Genomic DNA, 18,596 nt, shown 5'->3' on the forward strand with positions numbered 1-18,596 from the left:
ATATATTTAAATAATCCCCAAGGGGAAATTCAATTTTCATTAATTAATTAATTTATTCTACAATTATATTTCTGTGTGACTGGCAGGGGACATCTCCTTCACTTTATTCATTTAATTTAATTCAGTTTTTTAAATTTTCTATACTTTATTAATTCCCAAGAGGAAATTCAATTTGAATTTATTCATTAAGTATTTATGAGAAGGAATCCATATCTTCTTTCACCATAAAGTTTATAATTTCATCTTCATCCGAGTCTTTTAGCGGTCATAAATTGTATTAATCACTTTTAATTTTCCAATTAATGTGCATGAGAATATTATGAAAGTGATGAAGGCGGAAGTTGCAGTACCCAGAGCGGCCGCTAGGTCAGACCCAGCCCAGCAGCCTGAGCCCTGGTCCTGGTCCTGGGGGCTCGGCTCATTGGCTCCGTCCTCCCTCTCTGTCTTCTCCCCGCCCAGGAGGCAGCGTGACCGCGCACAGCCGCGCGTCCCCGCCGCGGCCGCACTGATTAGCAAGGCAAAGTGGAGTTTTCAGAGACCGTCACCGATCCGCGAAGGACTGCTTTATTTAAATACTCAACAACAGCGAAGCCGGCACGGATCAATAACAACAAAATGCGCATGTATCCGGCGCGGACCTGAATGTGGAGGAGTTGTTTCGGAGGCGAGCGGCGGCACAAGGAGAGGAAAACAAATTAATTCAGAGGGAATGCAGGGAATTAAATAGAGACTTAGGCATTTTGTGTGGCCACAAGTGTGTGTGTGTGCGTGTGTGTGTGTGGCTCTGTCTGCAAGCCATCCTGAGAGCACACGGAAAAACTTGAGTCCCACTTTACAACTGACTTCACGTCTGGAGGTAAGAGTGTGATGTTTGGTAGTTGGACACTGGTGTGTGTGTGTGTGTGTGTGTGTGTGTGTGTGTGTGTGTGTGTGGTGGGCTGCTCCACTGGGGGAACACTGAGCGGCTGTGGGGGCTGCAAGAAACCAGTGGATCAAGAAACTTGTGCTTTTAATCTGCACTCATTTGCAAGATGGTTTCCATGCGTTTGAGGTGTGTGTGGGATCAGTCGGTGCTTTAGTTGAATGGATAGTGACAAACAGAGGTGTGTGTGTGTGTGGGGGGTATATGCTTGTGAAAAGTTTGCAGCTCAGTCATGTCCACAGGGAGCTGGACCTACATCTAAAGCCATAAAGACATGTGACACCCTGCAGAAACAATGCATTCTGATTAATTCATTGATTTATTTGTGAAAGATTACTCATCAGTTTGCACCAATATGATTCAGCTAAAAATCTAAAATTCATCTGTAGTCCCTGTGCAGGTTGTCGTGCATTAAAACAAACAAGGCAGACAACATCCCAGTGCACATACAGGATGATACAGCATAAATACAGGGAACAGATCCAAGCACATATTGCAACTATAGCTCTACATAAACCCAGTTATTTAAGATAATGCACCCAAATCTGGTGTTTTGCATTCATGTTCATCACAGGATGAAGTTAGAGTGTGTTGGCTGCAGCAGGGTGGGGTAAATGTTTACATGTATTATTTAGTGGAGGTCAGTAAGTACAGCTTATAATGCAGCCGAGGCAATAAAGACTGCAAAGCTGCTGTAATTGTACAGGGAGGTCTGATGGGGTGAGGAAGCTGCTGAATCATGGGTGCTCGTCTTGGGACAGAGAGTCGACTTCAGGCTGCAAACTCACAGCACCAGATTATCATTCTGTGCAAGATCCCTTCAACGTTGCTTTAAGATGTTTTGTCACTCCTTTAGAGGCTGTGTTCAGTGTGTCTGTGCTGCTCGGTGGTGAGTTTATACTAACAGTGCCATGTCGTACTCGCTGATTATTCTTTTTTGGCGTTTTAGGCCTTTTTATTATGGAGTTGTCAGGAGAGTGGTGACAGGAAAATGAGGGGAGGAACATGCAGCTAAGGTCCTCAGCTGGACTGGAAGCGGGGACGTAGCAATTCATGGTCAGTAACCCATGAACAGCCAGCGTGCCCCTAATCTTCTTCCAACACTGTAGTGTGTCTGTGGAGGAATTATATAATTGTACCCCTTTGAGATTTAGACAGAAGCGTAGATTCAGGGGGGGGTGCAGAGGACATGTCCCTCTCAATGTTTGGAACGTGCATTTTTTCCTTACAATAATGACATGAAAGTACTAGAGGACTTTTATTTTGACAAAATTAGACATTTGCACATTAAATTGGAGCAGGAAAGGCACAAAGTCGTGCATAAAACACTCACTAGAGGCAAGAAATGAAGTGTTTGGCGCTCAGTATGTCCTCGGGGAGGACCTCCAACCTCCCTTGTTTTATACGCACCCCCCCAAAGTTCAAACAAAATCTACTTCCTTGGATGTAGAGCAGGATTGGTGCCTTACTTCAGCCAAGTTCTTGTCTTTTCACTTAGTAAAACCACTTATAATTGTTGCTTTGGATCCCTGTATCCTTTCATATCTGTGTCTAAGTCCAAGAAACTGACTTTAATTCGAGTAGCTCTGAGGTTCCCCCCTGAGAGCCCGCGCCGCTCTCAGATCAGCACAGGTGATGAGAGTAAAGTGGGTCTGTCCTGCAGGAATGTGAGGTCTGAGAAGACACAGCTGCTGTGAGCATGAGAGGCGGCGCAGGCAGAGACTCCAGCAACTGGTCCCTGTCGACATCTGACACCCCACAGGCCCCCTCTGTCTGCTATTTCTAAAAGACTGGCCTCAGTTTGTAGCACGTCGGGCTGCGTCTGTGTCGGGCGATATCACCGACACCACCTGAGAGAGCGGAGCTGTGGATCACAAGGTTGAGAGCTCAGTTTGGAGCTAATCTGTAGGGAGATTTTGTGGCTATGTGAAGATTTTGGAGCACTGGAATAAAACAATCTGCTTCTTTAGTTCGACTTGGAAATACCTGGTAGAAAGCGTGTAACCTCCTAAGATTGAAAGTACACAAACTTTCGCCAGGAAGATGCAGCACTTCTTACAAAGTTTTCATCGTCACAGCTACGTAATCTTGGAGTGAGGGATTGCAACCAGATAAAACTTCTTCCATGTGCCAAGTGTGAACTCCTGGTTAGGATTCCTTAAGTGTTTGCTGTTCAGGAGGTTTTTACCATGGGCCGAATTATCCCCAGAGGTCTCTTCCTCTCCAAAACAAACAGATCCAGTGATTTAAACCAGTAAAAACACTGAATAAAGCAGTGTCATGTTACGAATCAGTGTTTCTTCAACACTGTTCAGCTTTTTGGTGACGACTCGCTAGCCTAGCACTGGCTAATGTGTGCTCTCCTTTCTTCTCTGATAACTTTAGATTTAGATGTTCAGGAGGTTTTTACCAAGAGCCAAATCATCTGTGGAGGTTTCCTCCCCTCCATAACACACGGACCATGAACCACACAACATTGCGTACGCACAAAACGAGGCCTGAAAGAGGCGTACGCCGCTTCCCATGAAAAACTTGTGATCTATAAAAACAGACCTGATGGGAGAAACTTTGACCCATGCTTACAGACATTTTGGAGACAGGAAACCCTGGGGTGGGGGATCGATTCTGTGCAGAGTTTGCATGTTCTCCCCATGTCAGCGCAGGTTTTCTCCAGGTACTCCAGCTTCCTCCTACCCTGGAAATCCAGAGTTCTCGCGAGAGCACAGTTTGAATTTGCTCAGCGAGTCACTCTGGCAGTCAGTAATGATGCTCATTACCCATGCTGTTGGAGCTGAGCTGCACCAATCACATCGGTGTATCTGATACAGGCGGGCCAGAGGTGAGCTAAACAGATGACGAGAGTGCTGTGACGACGAAGTCCGGAATCAGTCAGTAAACATTGCAAGATGGCTACGGATGAACACCAGTTGTTTGAAACGGCTTTGGCCGCTACAATGAACGAGTTAGACTTGGCTTTTTCTCTAAAAGAGGAACAGAAGACAGCGCTCGAATCTTTCCTTTGCAAGAAGGACGTTTTTGCTGTTCTGCCGACCGGATACGGCAAGAGTCTAATCTACCAGTTAGCTCTGCTGGTAGTGCTCTGGATACGTCACCCCGTGTATTGTTCTGATTGGTCGTAGTGTTATCCAATTGCGTGCAGTGATAATTTCAAATGAATGCTTGGTGCCGCCCCTCGAGTTGGGCCATTTGCATTACTCATAGCCAGACCCTAAATCTTTCTAGATTTGGGTCTGGATTTCCAGGCTAGCTTCCTCCCACAGTCCAAAGACATGCAGGTTAATTGGTGACTCTAAATTGTCCGTAGGTGTGAATGAGTGTGAATGGTTGTCTGTCTCTATGTGTCAGCCCTGTGATAGTCTGGTGACCTGGCCAGGGTGTACCCTGCCTCTCGCCTGATGTCACCCAGGATAGGCTCCAGCCGCCTGTGACCCCCAACAGGATAAGGCAGTTTCAAGTTAAAAATCTGTGTTTTTCCAATGCTGTTCGGCTCAACACAGGGGGGGCTGCGAACTATGGTGGCCAACACAGTGGCCCTATCTAGAGCCAGTGTTTGGTTTGTCTTTTCTGGGCTACTGTAGAAACATGGGGGTGCAACATGGAAGACTCCATCGAAGAGGACCCGCTCCTTATGAAGATATAAACAGCTCATTTTAAGGTGACAAAAACACAGTGACTGTCATTTTCAGGTGATTATACACTAAAGGAAACATACCTATTATATTATATACAATTTCTGCCAACATCTCCCCCTAAATCCTACACACTGGACCTTTAAAGTCAATGTTCTTCTCTGGGAAACAATAAATACCTTAAGGCTTTGTCACCTTATACATCACGTCCTGTCTCCTGTAACAACCTGGGGCGTGGCCGTACTGTTACATGAGTTCAGCTCAAGTTCATAAAAATTCATATGTCACATTGAAACTGAGGCCACTGGCTGGACTTCCTCTTAATCAGTCACCAGTAAAGATGGTTGTCACAGTGCGAACAGGACTGAGATTTTGTAAGAGTCATCTGTATAATATCTTACTTTTTCTGTGCTTCAGAACTCAAGTTCCATCCTTTAGCATGTGTCAGCTACATGTCGTCGTACATCTCCAAAAAAGGAGACACTTCCTCTGTGTTTGAGTGTGTCATAAATACACTGCAGCACACGTCAGATGCAGACCAGCTGAGGCATAAGAGCAAACCATCACTGCAGTTTTTAAACCCTGGTGTCATAAGAAATTCATCAGCAGCAGAACAGCTCTGTCTTTATATATAACCTCATGTTCTTATGACAGTGAAACGTGTCTGTGGCTTTATAGAATAATTCTGTAGGCCTTTTGTACGGCTATCAAATATAGAGTGAGGTAAAGAGACTTATCGCTGCTGGGGTGACCACAGCAGTGCGTTTCTATTATAGATAATCAGCATATCAGCTTTAAGTTATTATTTTGGGGATTTATCATCATGTTGGGGTTTTCTGCTGTTATTTTTTACTGTTTTAACTGACAAACCTTTGTAAGCACATGATTTTATAATACATTTCGAACTGAAGAGGGCAGATCTGGTTCATTTCCTGCTTAATGTTCAGTGTGACCCAGATACTTAGTGATTGTTACTGTGCTTAAAGGGAGAGTTTGCATTCTTTAAAGTGGGGTTGTATGGGGTTCTAACCCATAGTATGTGTATTACACAGAGTAGATGTCAGTCGGCACACCCCCAGTTTGGAGAAGTAGGCTGGAGTCTGGCACAGAAGCTAAGCAATGTATTGTTGTGGATTGGGGTCCAACTGCACTCTCGTCAAAGCCGCCAGACCCCATTGACAAAAAAAAGTAATTTTAGCCCGCTGAACACAGGAGCTGCTGGTCTACTGCTGCTTTTATCAGTTAGTCGGTTTGTGTTACTGTGTGACTTTGGTGAATCTGAACTAATCTTTGTACATGCCGAAGTCACACAAAAACGCAAACAAAACAACTGACCAAGGAGCGATAGACCAGCAGCTCCTGTTTTCAGCAGTGTTAAATCACTGGTTTTCTCAATGGAGTCTGGCTTTGAAAAGAACAATATATCTGCTTCATTTTGCCCCTGGAAATTACAGTGTGACATTGAGGTAGAGCAGTGAAAATATTCTAAATATGTTTTGTTGCTGACCCCTCCACAGCAGTAGATTAAATAGGCCTACATGTAATACATTACCACTGTTTAATAGTTGCAGTCTCTGTAAAATTGCAACCGCAGGAAGAAGGTTACAACAGTTACCATGGTCTGTATCCCCAGATTCATTTCTTTGTTCTTTATGAGCATGAATACAGACAGAAAGGCTGTTTTGTTCTTTTTATAATCGAAGTAAAAACCAGCCCTGCACTGTGACTCCTTCACATCCACAGCAGCTCCTGTGAGCTCCTGCAGGGACAGAGTCTCTCACACAATCTGAAAATAGGCCTGACCCACACCATCAGCCCCTGAGGTGTTACCTGCTGAACCCAGTCGCAGCTTGTGTTTTGGGGGCAGAACAGGAGTCACGTGCTGCCGGCTCACATGATCGGGATGTCCTGAAAAGTGTTGCGGCCTCATGATGGGATTGTGTGGCGTAAGTGATTGGCATGCACATGAAGTCATTAAAGAGGAACCTGCTTGTGTTGCACACTGAACAAAGCTCCCCTTTCTTTAGTAGGCCATTATATGAGGGAGGCTTTGGCCTCAAAGGCTCAGCTTCCCCACGTTTTGCATTTCCCCTCATTAACTCATTGCTGCTAACAGTAGCCGGAGTGAGACAGAGAGAAGAAAGTGCATTGTGGTGTTGTTTGCAATTTTGTTTATGTGAAAATGAGCTTAACTAGTTCTTTTAATTAAAACCTTTAAATGGGAAATGGAGTCAACAAACAATAGTGATCTGTTTGGAAGCTCAGTTTGTGTGGCCCTTAAATTAAATTTTGTCCTCCAATGTCTTGTTTTGCAACACCGCAGAGTAAAAGTTCTCCTAATAGTCCTGAGCTACAGGTATTATTATCAGGGTAAACGACTGAGGCCTCCAGCTGCCAGTGGCCCCATTACTGCCGGGATTTGGCAGCGGAGCAGTGGAAGCTAAAGTTGTGATTTGCAGAATTTTTGTGTGTGTGCTGTGACACAGCTGTGACAATAGCTCGTGGCCCCCCACAGCCTTATGGTACAGACAGGACAGGGCCCACGGTTAATCCCCAGGCATGTGCTGTTGTGTAATGGTACACAATACTGTCCATTTGCAGAGCAGTGCTGCCGTGACACCTTTTTAACTATCAGCTAAAAGTGTGATTATCTCGTTGACATCTTAATATGGCAGCACTGGCCCCTGGAGTGTACAGCATCATAGTGTGTCATTGTATTGTGTTTAGGTTTCGTGACACCCACTCAGTGCTAAATATAATTTCAAAACCTTAAGGAAATTCTGTGATGTGTTGGTTTTTACTTCGGGGATACAGGCTAGTCAGGTTTTAAGGTTTTAAAATAAACAATAAAGCAAAGGTCGTCAATGTCCTTTACCAACTGTAAAGCTTCTGCTGCATTTTCCTTTCCATGAAGTTAAAAGAAAGGGAAATACTGGTCTTTGGAAGATGATGGAGTTTGGAGTTGCCCTGAGGAATCTTGTGTTATCAATGAAGAACCTTCTATAATACAAAAGTTGTCCCTTCAATCAAGGTTGTCTCTTGTCACCAATCCTGTTTGTGATCTTCATGGACAGGATCTCAAGGCGCAGCCCGGGGGAGGAAGTGGTCCGGTTTGGGGACCTCAGAATTGCATCCCTACTTTTTGCAGATGATGTGGTTCTGTTGGCACCATCACACCGAAAGAATGAGATCGCGGATACAAGTGGTGGAAATTAGTTTTCTCCGTAGGGTGGCTGGGCTCAGCCTTAGAGATAGGGTGAGGAGCTTGGACATCCGGAGGGAGCTCGGAGTAGAGCCACTGCTCCTTCGCGTCGAAAGGGGTCAGTTGAGGTGGCTCGGGCATCTGATCAGGATGCTCCTGGGCGCCTCCAGCTGGAGGTGTTCCGGGCACGTCCCACTGGTAGGAGGCCCCGGGGCAGACCCAGAACACGCTGGAGGGATTACATATCTTGTCTGGCCTGGGAACGCCTTGGGGTCCCCCAGGAGGAGCTGGAAAGAGTTGCTGGGGAGCTTTACTTGGCCTTGGGGCTTTTTGCCTTCACGACAGGAAGCGTGAAAGAGGGAGAGAGAGGCGACCACTTGCAGCAGAAGCCCATTGGCTGGAATGGAACCCATAGCTGCTGCGGCAGGGACATTGCTTCTGTACATGGGGCCTGCTCCACCCACTGAACAACTGATCACCCTGTCATACTTGAGTTGCCCTATACAAAAGGCAAAAAGCATGAATATCATTTTTATTTTAAAGGACAGGGAATAAATCTGATGTGAAGCAGTCTCAAACTGTTTTTGTACATTTACTTTCATTAAAGGTAAGGCTGTTGTTTAAAAGAGAGGTGTGGAGCTAAAGGAAGGGATGTGCCTCACCAACATCAGGAGCGCAGTAAGAACTGGCTTAAAAACTGTGGGGAATTGTTTTTCCATTGCAGTGAAATTTTGAACGAGAACATTGCCTTTGTTGAGTAAAATGTGCTCAGCAGATCAGAAATTCTCCTCCATCCAGGAAGGGAGAAAGTCTCGAGCTGTGTAGTACCCTGCTGCTCTTATCTGTGAGGAATTCTGTCAGTTTACAGTAGTCTGTAGTCTGTGCTCTGTCAGAATGAGGCGAGAGGGGAGGAAGAGCGCAGATAGTTGTGGCTAACTGACAACAAACAGGCTGCGATAAGACGGGTTTCAAATGCAGCCCGAGACGTGCTCACTAATAGCTGGAATGCTTCTCTTGTCTAATCTATACTGTATTTATCAGTGCAGTAACTGAGCGGATGATATAGGCTACTTTGAGATTACTCCTGCGTCTAACTGTTAATGGATTTGTGGCCTGTAAGTGTTGTGGAATAAAATATATTGGTTTTATTAAAGATTCACTCCTGGTAGGAGGCCCTGGGGCAGACCCAGAACATGCTGGAGGGATTACATATCTCATCTGGACTGGGAACACCTTGGGGTCCCCCAGGAGGAGTTGGAAAGCGATGTTAGGGTAGAGGGACGTGTGGGGTGCTTTGCTTGGCCTGCTGCCCCTGCGACCTGGCCCCGGATAAGCGGATGAAAATGGATGGATGGATGGATGGATGGATGGATGGATGGATGGTTGTCTCTTCCTGGTTTTAAAGGCTGTATCACAGGAAAGTGGAAGTCATTTCAGTTTCAGTCTCAACAAACAGGAGCTGGCAGTCTCAAAGGAACCATTGTTTGATCATTAAAACATCAGGTCATAACAGTTACCCTGACAGAATGATGTATGGTTCCTCCACTGAACTCTGCCGAGTCCTGTTGTGCCACAATGTTCAGTTTAATGTCTCTGTCCTTTCACTTTGGCACCCACCTGCATTCATCCTGATTACCCACTGATGCATTTCAGGGCGGGCATTCACTGCAGTGACTTAGTGGTCTGGCTGAACGATTATGGTCAGACACCCTGGAGACGATTAGAGGGTTCCTATTGTCTCCATAAAGTCCGAGTCCTCCACTCGGCCTGAAAAGAGCCCCCTTAATAGTGAAGCTGTCTCAACTTAGCAAATATTTTTGTTCTACATGTCACGCTGGCTGAGCTGCACTACAGAGCAGGTGAGCGATGAGAGGAGCCCCAAACTGTAATGAGTTTCTCCTCGAGAGCTACGTTTTGGTGACGGAGAGGCTTAGCCGGTATGTTCTCAATAAGGGCTCAGATGGAGAGTTGGACTGTTTGACCTTCTCAGCTGGGAGAATGAAGTATTGTTCTGAGAGAGTGGACTTAGTAGTTTTGTTCTCGATGCTGATTCTACGTGGGTATGTGGTCTCTTTGGAGGAATAAGTGTATTTAAAAGTGGATATTGTCAGTTTATTTAAATCATGAGATTCTGTCGAGTGTTGAGAGAAATGTACAAAACATTTACTGCACTAACTGGGGAAAAAGTCAAGAACATTCGCAGCCTCTAGCTTTTAAAATATGGAGATTCCCTGCTTTTCCAAACCATCATCATTTCCCTAACACTTCAGGTCTATCTGGCTTTAAGCCCTGAAGGTAAATTACTCCCAACAGCCATAAGTCATGGATTAACAACAGCAGTGTTTAACAAAAGTGTCAAATTCAGCTCAGTAATAACTGTCAAGGTTCAGAGACACGAGTTGCTGTTGCTAGCCACACATTATTAGCTTTAGCACGTTTACATTGCATAAATTAGCCTAGCGGCTAGCAGACTCTACTCATAGCTCAACATATGTTATTTAATTTTTCTTACTCTTCATTGGTTTTAGTCACTGCGTCTCCCTACAGAACAGCTCGGTTGAATTTCAGCCTGCATGCACATTAATTTAGCCCAACATTGTTGATACAGAGCAGCTAATGTTGCTGTAGTGAGAAGTAATCGGAGTGAGATGCCCGTCCAGGCAGGTACATTACGTTGTGTTTTATCTCATAATGGCATGTGCCTTTTTTCTCAGAAATCGAAAATATTTCCACACTGCTGTCATCCTTCTCTTTGCTGCTTTCCATCTGCCTGCTATTGTTTGACAGTGACGCAGACTTTCAAAATAAAAGCACATCCTAAAGATGACAATAGAGATGGATGTTTTCACTTTGATATATCTATCCAGACCTATGGATCATTACACCCCTCATTTTTGGGGTTTGGATTGTTACGTGTACATAGAGAGACATCTGAAAATGTTACCTCAGCCTATGGGAAATTACAGTTTTAAATATTTTTGCTCAAGTAATATGCAAAAAACAATGGATTAATCATGAATGAATCACCCTGAATCTATCCTTGAATTTGTGGGTTCATGTTTTTGTTTGATGTTTTGCTTTTCCTCATTCTTGCGGATAATTAGTTAAATGTTGGTGCTGCGTGGTGTCATGTTGAGATTCTTCCAGCATTTTAAGCAACCTAAAACAAGGGTGTACATCAGTTTTCCGGGAGAATTTAAGAGTTATGGCTTCTTTCTAGACTCATCTTTGTTTTTTTTAAGATTTTTTTTTTCCTATTTGCCTTTATTAGACAGAACAGACTTTAGTGTGAAAGGGGATGACATGCAGCAAAGGGTTGCAGACTGGAACTGAACCCATGGCTGCTGCGGCAAGGACATTGCCTTTGTACATGGGACGCCTGCTCTAACCACTGAACTACTGGGCGCCCCATAGACTCTTCGTTTTGCTTACCTTGGACGATAGCTGGATTCTCCTGATAACATGAGATAAAATGAGAATCACAAGATCACATGAAAATCCAACCAACGGTCCAAAGTCCAACGACTCCTCATTTATTATCATAAATGTCAAAGAAAAGCAACAAATTCTCACATTGCTCAATTGCTGGAACCAGCAAATGTTTGACATTTTTGCTTGAAAGTGATTGAAACAATTAACAAATACTTGGCAACTAATTTTCTTTAGATCATCTTATTGACATCTAATTATTCGACCAATTATTGCAGCTCCATTGTGAACCAATCGGTGTGCTGCGCAGAGCTAGTGGCAGCTATGGGGATGGTTTAGGTCTGTGTGATGACGACATCAAGAGATAACTGTTCCTTCAAAACAAGACAGTAGCGGCTTCTAAAGAGGTTAGCGCGGATGCTGCAATAGCTTCACTTATATCAGAACTGGAGTGTATCTCTCACTAAAAGAAGAGTAGAGAACGGCATTGAAGCTTTTCCGGATGGAACAGATGTTTTCGCTCTTCTCCCAACAGGCCCGAGATAGATGGTGATGGACAGATGGCTCCTCCAGTCACCTACAGCCAAGTATTATTTGAAAGCGCCTGCCCTTTTCCCAACAGTTCCCAATGACAGCTTCTCAGATGGATCTGTGCAACAAATTATGTGGTTCTTCAGGTTATCATTTTGCACCAGTGTTTTATAATCACAGAGGAAGAAATCCACATTAGAATATGAAGAGATATCAATGTTTGTTTCTTCAAAAGGCTCAAATGCTTGTTCTTTCTTGTCCACAAACTCTTGGTCCTCATTTTCTATTGCTATTATCATCACTTTCTGCACAAACTTATGAAACCTGACGAAACGAAACAAGATCATGCATGTTGTCTGGGGTCGTCAGAGGGCGTTCTTGGAAATGAAGGAAGTCTCAGGCTGCAGTGAGAAATAGGTGAGATGTATAGTCTAGTGTTTCTTCGCAGAATAACACATGCAGATCTCAGATTGATGACACAAAGTGAAAGAGTATCTGAGGATGGAAGTTTCCTATGACCTAGAAACTTTAGTTTATTTCTTCTTTGGCCACAGTTTACAAAATGCAGCTCCACATCATCTCTCCACAAGCTCTGGGTGTGCAGTAAACCATGAGGTCATAACATTATGCGAAGCCTCTCCGGAGACTCTGGCCAAGATCTTCCATCATCTCCTTGAAGCCTGAAAACCAAACTTGCGTTATCATCACGCTGCAGCTCTGACTGTCTCTCTGTCGGCTGCGGCTCCGACTGCACCACCAGGCTCAGATTTCAAAAAGCCTGCGGTCTGCTGAAGGCAGAAAGACAGCAGTCGGCCCCCATCCTCAGCGAGAGCCACTGTAGCGCGGCCCTGTAATTACAGGTCATGTTTTTTTCCTAATACACTAAACAGATGTGCTTAAAATTATGCTCAACATTCAGACCCCGAGTTAGACATGATGACATGTCATTACTATCAGCTGGCAGAGACGCACATTGTTTGTGCTGATTTGAACTGAACATTCACTTAGTGTTACTTTTATTCTCTCATTGCATCACCAAGGGATTTAATGGACAGAAAAAACGCAAACAAATTGAACAAAAGACTTTCATATGTATCATATCAACATTTCTAAAGTGACATAATGTATTAGCTGACTTCTGTCTTTGCTGGTGAAAGGGATTGTGGATGACGCATCACCTAGGTGGGACGCCAGCCAACAACAACACTGGCTGGTTTTTTTGGAGACCCTTTGCAACTTTTCCACCGGTGTTTGCGGCTCTGAACCTGGGTTTTTTTCACCGACACATTGCAGTGTTTCCCAGGGATGGTTGAGCCATCAAACCATAGTGTTTTTCACTGAACCGAACTGCTTTAGCAGTACGGCGTGGCATTTTCCAGCAGCATTTGTGGCACTGCAGTTTGGTGTTTTTCACTCAATGCATTGCAGTGTTTCCCAGCAGTGTTTGAGCCATCAAACCTGGGTATTTTTAGCAGCACGTCACAGCATGTCTCAGTGATGTTTGTGTCACCGAATCTGGGTTTGTCCACCGACTCATCCAGTGATTCCCAGCGGCATTTGAGCCACTTAACCTGGATGTTTTTTTCACCAACACATTGCAATGTTTCCTAGTGATGTTTGAGTGTCCTTTTTTTATACTATTTATACTGTATGTTGTGTTATATGGACCTGTGTCTGCAATAAAGCTTTATTATTTATTTATTATTATAAACCCTAGTGATTGTCTCTGAACCGGGGTGCTTTAGCAGTATGTCGCGGCATTTTCCAGCAGCATTTGTGGCATCACTCCTGGGTGTTTTTCACCCAACGCATTGCAGTGTTTTTCCAGCAGTGTTTGAGCCATTGAACCTGGATGTTTTTAGCCGCACGTCACAGCATGTCCCAGTGATGTTTGTCACCGAAACTGGACGTTTTTTCACCCACACATTGTGCCGTTTCCCAAGGATGTTTGAGCCATTGAACTTGGACTTTACATTGCAACATTTCCCAGCAACATTTAAGCCACTTAACCAGGATGTTTTATTACCCGACACATCTCAGTGTTTCCTAGTGATATGGAGGCCATTGAACCCCGGTGTATTCCAGTGAACCGGGGTGTTTTAGCGCCATGCCGTGACATTTTCCAGCGGCATTTGTGGCACTGCACCTTGGTGTTTTTCACCCAATGCATTGTATCGTTTCCCAGCAGTGTTTGACCCGTCAAACCTGGGTTTTTTAGCAGCACATCACAGCATTTCCCATTTGTGTTTGTGTCACCAAACTGAGATGTTTTTCACCCGATACATCACAGCATTTGAGCCCCTTAACCTGTGTGTTCCCTACTGGCACATCCCTGCTTTCCCAGTGGCTTTTGTGCCACCAAACACTGGTGTCTTTTCCTAGCCATAACCAAATGATTTTGTGCCTAAACCTAACCACATCTTCACCACAGAATTGTTGAGAAATGTAGTTTTAATTTATACGCAGCAAAATAATGTGCAGTTGTAACGTGTCAGTGGTTTGCAAATACTTACAATACAAATATTTTTCTGGCGATTAAGTTGAAGTCAGTATTTTCAGTTTCAAGGTATTGTTGCGTGCAAACAATTTACCTGAAAACAGAAGCTCATACAGAAAGTAATCTTTATTTGTTCCCATTTCAGTAAAAACTTTTGCTTTCAGTTCCTTTAAAATTCTGTTTATCATGATTTACATTTAAAAGAGGCCTTTAGACAGGAGGAGACAGCTGACTGCACAGTATCACACAGGGATGTAAGACTGTCTGATTTTGTTTCGGTGGGTTTATGTAATTTTCTCTCAGCTGGCAACATAATACACACTGATTTGCAAACATCTCCATAAGGGTAGTTTTGCATTGCCAAAATCTGATATCTTGCATTATAACATTCCCCTTTGATCACTGGTGCCCACTCATGTATGCCATGATTCAGAGTGATGTCTTTGAAATAGCTCTCGATGTAGGTGTCGAATGCCCTCAAGGAAGAATTCTTCCCTCTGTATCGTTATGCAACGCTTCACAAAAGCTAATTTGATCAAATTCACTGCAGCTAATTGACCATGAAGATGATGAGTCCATGAACGAACCCGGAGGTTGAAAAGGAACTCTTTTCATGTCTCCATGTCTTTTGTCTGTATGTACGCCTGACCTCGTCACAGGTATTTAAAATAAGAAACAGTGCTGATCTCTCGATGCACATTAGAGGACATGCGCGTTCATCACTGAGAGGTTGGAGGCATCTTGGCACTGTGCTGTGTGAGCAGCTACAGTCATTACTGCTCATCTCCACTCAGCTATGAAAGACAATATGAGTCCTTTTGGCCTTCTTTACTCTGAGTGTTTGTGTTTGCAGATGAGCTCCCAACTTGTTACCCATCCCACTGTATGTACGCATACTTCATACACGTTATACACACAGCCTCGCTGCTGGTTCGTATGTTTCTGGAGGAAACTTTCTGGTGTCCTGGCTGCTCCTCGGCGCTGTCTTCCCCCAGGCCAGGGGCGGCTGAATGGATCTGTTTGGCCCAACAGACTCTCTTTCTGAGGGGGAAATGGAGTGTGCATAATCCAGGTCAATGATACCTCCTCGTCCCTCACTGTCTTCCTGCTCTTCTCCTCCCTCCTCTTCTTTCATCTCCCCTCGCCGACCGCTGCCTGTTTACCAGTTTCGTCAGTATTTAGTGAAGTTTTTAGCGTAGCCTTATTTGCTGATGCAAGATGTTTGAGGCTGATACCAAGATTGATATTTGAAAGTTTTAAAAAGAAGAAATTATACATCAGCAGATATTAATTTTCTTTTGATAAGGATCCCTTAAATTAGAGCTGCAATTAATCAATTACTTGATCGTCAGAAAGACCACACAATCATTTTAGTATTTTCTTAAGCAGAAAAGCTGCACATTTGCTGGTTTTGTGGTTCTTAAATGTCAGAATTTTGATGCTTTTCTTCATCATACATGATAATAAATGGAATGGCTTTGGATTTTTGGCAAGACCTCAGACTGCAGGCGAGCCCTATAAATGCAAAAGTTTGTCCTTGAGTACGTAAGTGATGAAGTTACACCATTGGTCAAAGTGATTCTTGGCGTTAGTGTTGGTGTTTCCCCATTAGCTGTTGCTCTCTTGAAGTCAGCGGCATACGAAATACAGTGCTGACCTAGGACTGGCGCTGACAGAGCCAAACCCCGTTCATCTGCACACACTGTGATGCCACACAGCTGGTTCAATATCAGTGAAGTTTCCCTTTATATTCATTGTCTTGTGTGGCGATCAGCAGTGATGTGGTGGTTCACTTTTACACTATGATCTGTAGCCTATAGTTCGGCTTTAGCTTCTAACTATCTTTGTCTTTTTAACCTGTTGTTGCTGCTGAGTCAGTTTGACATCCTGGATATATCCTTCAAACACAGACTGTAGACCCCTCTGTCTGCTTCTCTCTGGAATCAGTGTTTGATTTTTACAAAAATATGAAAATATTTTGTGCAGTTAGTTACAGTGTGGGCTCCATGCTATCTCCAACATCTAGATGGACAGTCGCAAAAGGTCAGTTCTTGTTTACTGTTTCCTGGTGGACAAACAGTAGAATGGTGACACTTTAAAAGCACGTCTTAAACAAAGGATTTCTGTTCTTAAATTTCATGTCATTTATCCACTGACATACACAGCAATACTGATTTGTCTGCAGTGAGCTAATGTTGGCCAATATATCAGCTGGGCTCAACTTCCCAATGACTTTTTCTTACCATTTTTATGAGGTTTTCTTTCCTTTCATATTCATGCCAGTGGGCACATGCACCCATGTGTTTTACATACATCTAACATGGTTTCAATGGGCATGTAAGTGTGATCCTTTCTTTAGCTGCAGCTATGGTTGTTGATAAAGTTTCCAAAGTTCTTCCACAGCTCAGATTCACCAAGGTTGTTTGAATGTTTCTACTCTTAACACTAAAAACATGCTGGAAAAAAACTGATTCAATAACCGTCTTTGTTATATTTTAAGAAAATTGAAGTCAACGTCTACGTTTCTGGATTGATTTCCCAGAGAACCATTAAACCTTAAACACTTAATGCCCTTTAAAGCAACAGCTGTTGATGATGTGCCTTCCATTTGCTGGCCTGTTTTATTGCGGGGTGGTGTACTTTTCCTATTCCACCGGCCAAACATAGACTGTGCAGCGTCATATTGATATTTCCAGAGCTGGGATGGAGTCTGAAAGGAAAAACACATTTTTCCACTCTCTAAAACAATAAAATGTAAATGCGAGGTCAGGCCAAGAGCAAGGGCCTTGTTTCAGACTCAACAGTTTACACCAGTGCTCAACATTCACACAGTACATGTGTCTCCACATACAGTAGCTTAATTAGACTATAATTCAGACATTTATAATAGCATGTGTTAGTACTGACTAAAGAGGAGTACAGGAAGGTTGTCAGTGAAACAGAAACAGGCATGTTGAGAAAATGAGACTCACAATGACCTGTAAAATACATTTAAACTAAGTGCTTAAGATTTAATTGGAAAATGGTTTGATTTCTGTAATTATTACATGTAACTGTGTCGTGGTTTTATCATGTAATCAGACCCGTTGTTACAGTCACAAGCCGGTTACTTGAAGAACCCTCCACACCACTGACTGCTGATAACAGTGAACCATTAAACTGTTAGCTCACACTTGTTTTAGTTTTATGGCTTTGACTAACACTGAAGCTCTCTGTCTCACTCTCACATCTGCAGGTTTTACATATCTTTATGTCAATGCTTTACTTTGTTAAAGAGATAGTTCAGATTTTTGAAGTGGGGTTTTATGGCTTACTTAGACAGTATATTACATACAGTAGATGTCTGTCGCCATGCCCCCAGTTTTGAGAAGCAGGCTGGAGTCCAACACGGAAGATAAGCAATCGACTGCTGTGGAGGGGTCAGCAACAATCTAAAAAACAGGTCTCACCTTGACTAAGGAAATAAAAGACACTTTAAATGAACATAAAACTCGGGTAAAATCAGGAAAGGCTCTCAGATAAAAGTGTGTTTTAAGAAGGGGCTTAAAAGAGATCACTGACTTGGCCGACCTGATTTCCTCGGAGGGACTGTTGCAGAGCCTCGGGGCCCTGACAGCAAACACTCTGTCCCCTTTAGTTTTCAGCCGGGCCTCTGGAACAGACAAAAGACCTCTGTCTGAGGACCTCAAAGTATGTCCTGGCATGTACAGCACTAAGAGGTCGGAGATAAAGCTGGGAGAGAGACGATGAAGAGCCTTTAAAGTAATCAGTAAAATCTTAAAATCTATTCTAGAACATTCTGGGAGCCAGTGGAACAAGGCTGAAACTGGAGTGATGTCATCACGTCTCTTGGTTCTGGTTAAAAGCCTGGCAGCTGAATTCTGTACATTGGCAAGTCGATGAGTAGAATTTGGATTCAGGCACGATAAGAGACTGTTGCAGTGATCCAGACATGAAGAGATGAAGGCGTGTATTTTTTAAATATTTCTAAGATGATGGAAACGTCAGATCGTGATTTCCAAGGGGAAAATTAAGCCATTTCATCGCTCTCTTCAAAGCCAGACTCCACTGAGAAAAACAATGATTTAACATTGCTGAACAGAGAGCTGCTGGTCTACCTCTGCTTCGCTCAGTTATTTTGTTTGTGCTTTTGTGTGACTTCGGCGTTTAAAGTGGTTAATTTGGATTCACCAAAGTCACACAATAACACAAACTAACTAGGTGATCAAAGCAGCAGCTCCTGTGTTCATCAAGCTTAAATTACAGTTTTTGTCAATGGAGTCTGGTGGCTTTCACATAGCTGGTGAACTGGAGCCGCTAACAGCTTTCTCATTGCAGTGGGCTGTCTGATGGAAAGGTAAAGAG

The 18,596-nt window shown here is 43.6% G+C and overlaps 1 protein-coding gene across 5 annotated transcripts in view; it reads left to right on the top strand.

The window, feature by feature from the left end:
- The first annotated feature begins 503 nt into the window (after window positions 1-503).
- myo9aa (myosin IXAa) overlaps window positions 504-18,596 on the top strand; it is a 163,653-nt gene continuing 145,560 nt past the window's right edge. For all 5 annotated transcript variants that reach the window (XM_050042063.1, XM_050042094.1, XM_050042087.1 and 2 more), the window contains exon 1: window positions 504-856. The gene's annotated coding sequence lies outside the window, so the exon portion shown is untranslated. The remainder of the gene's footprint in view (window positions 857-18,596) is intronic.

This window comes from Epinephelus moara, chromosome 1 (genome assembly GCF_006386435.1).
Source record: "Epinephelus moara isolate mb chromosome 1, YSFRI_EMoa_1.0, whole genome shotgun sequence".
Taxonomy (NCBI): domain Eukaryota; kingdom Metazoa; phylum Chordata; class Actinopteri; order Perciformes; family Serranidae; genus Epinephelus; species Epinephelus moara.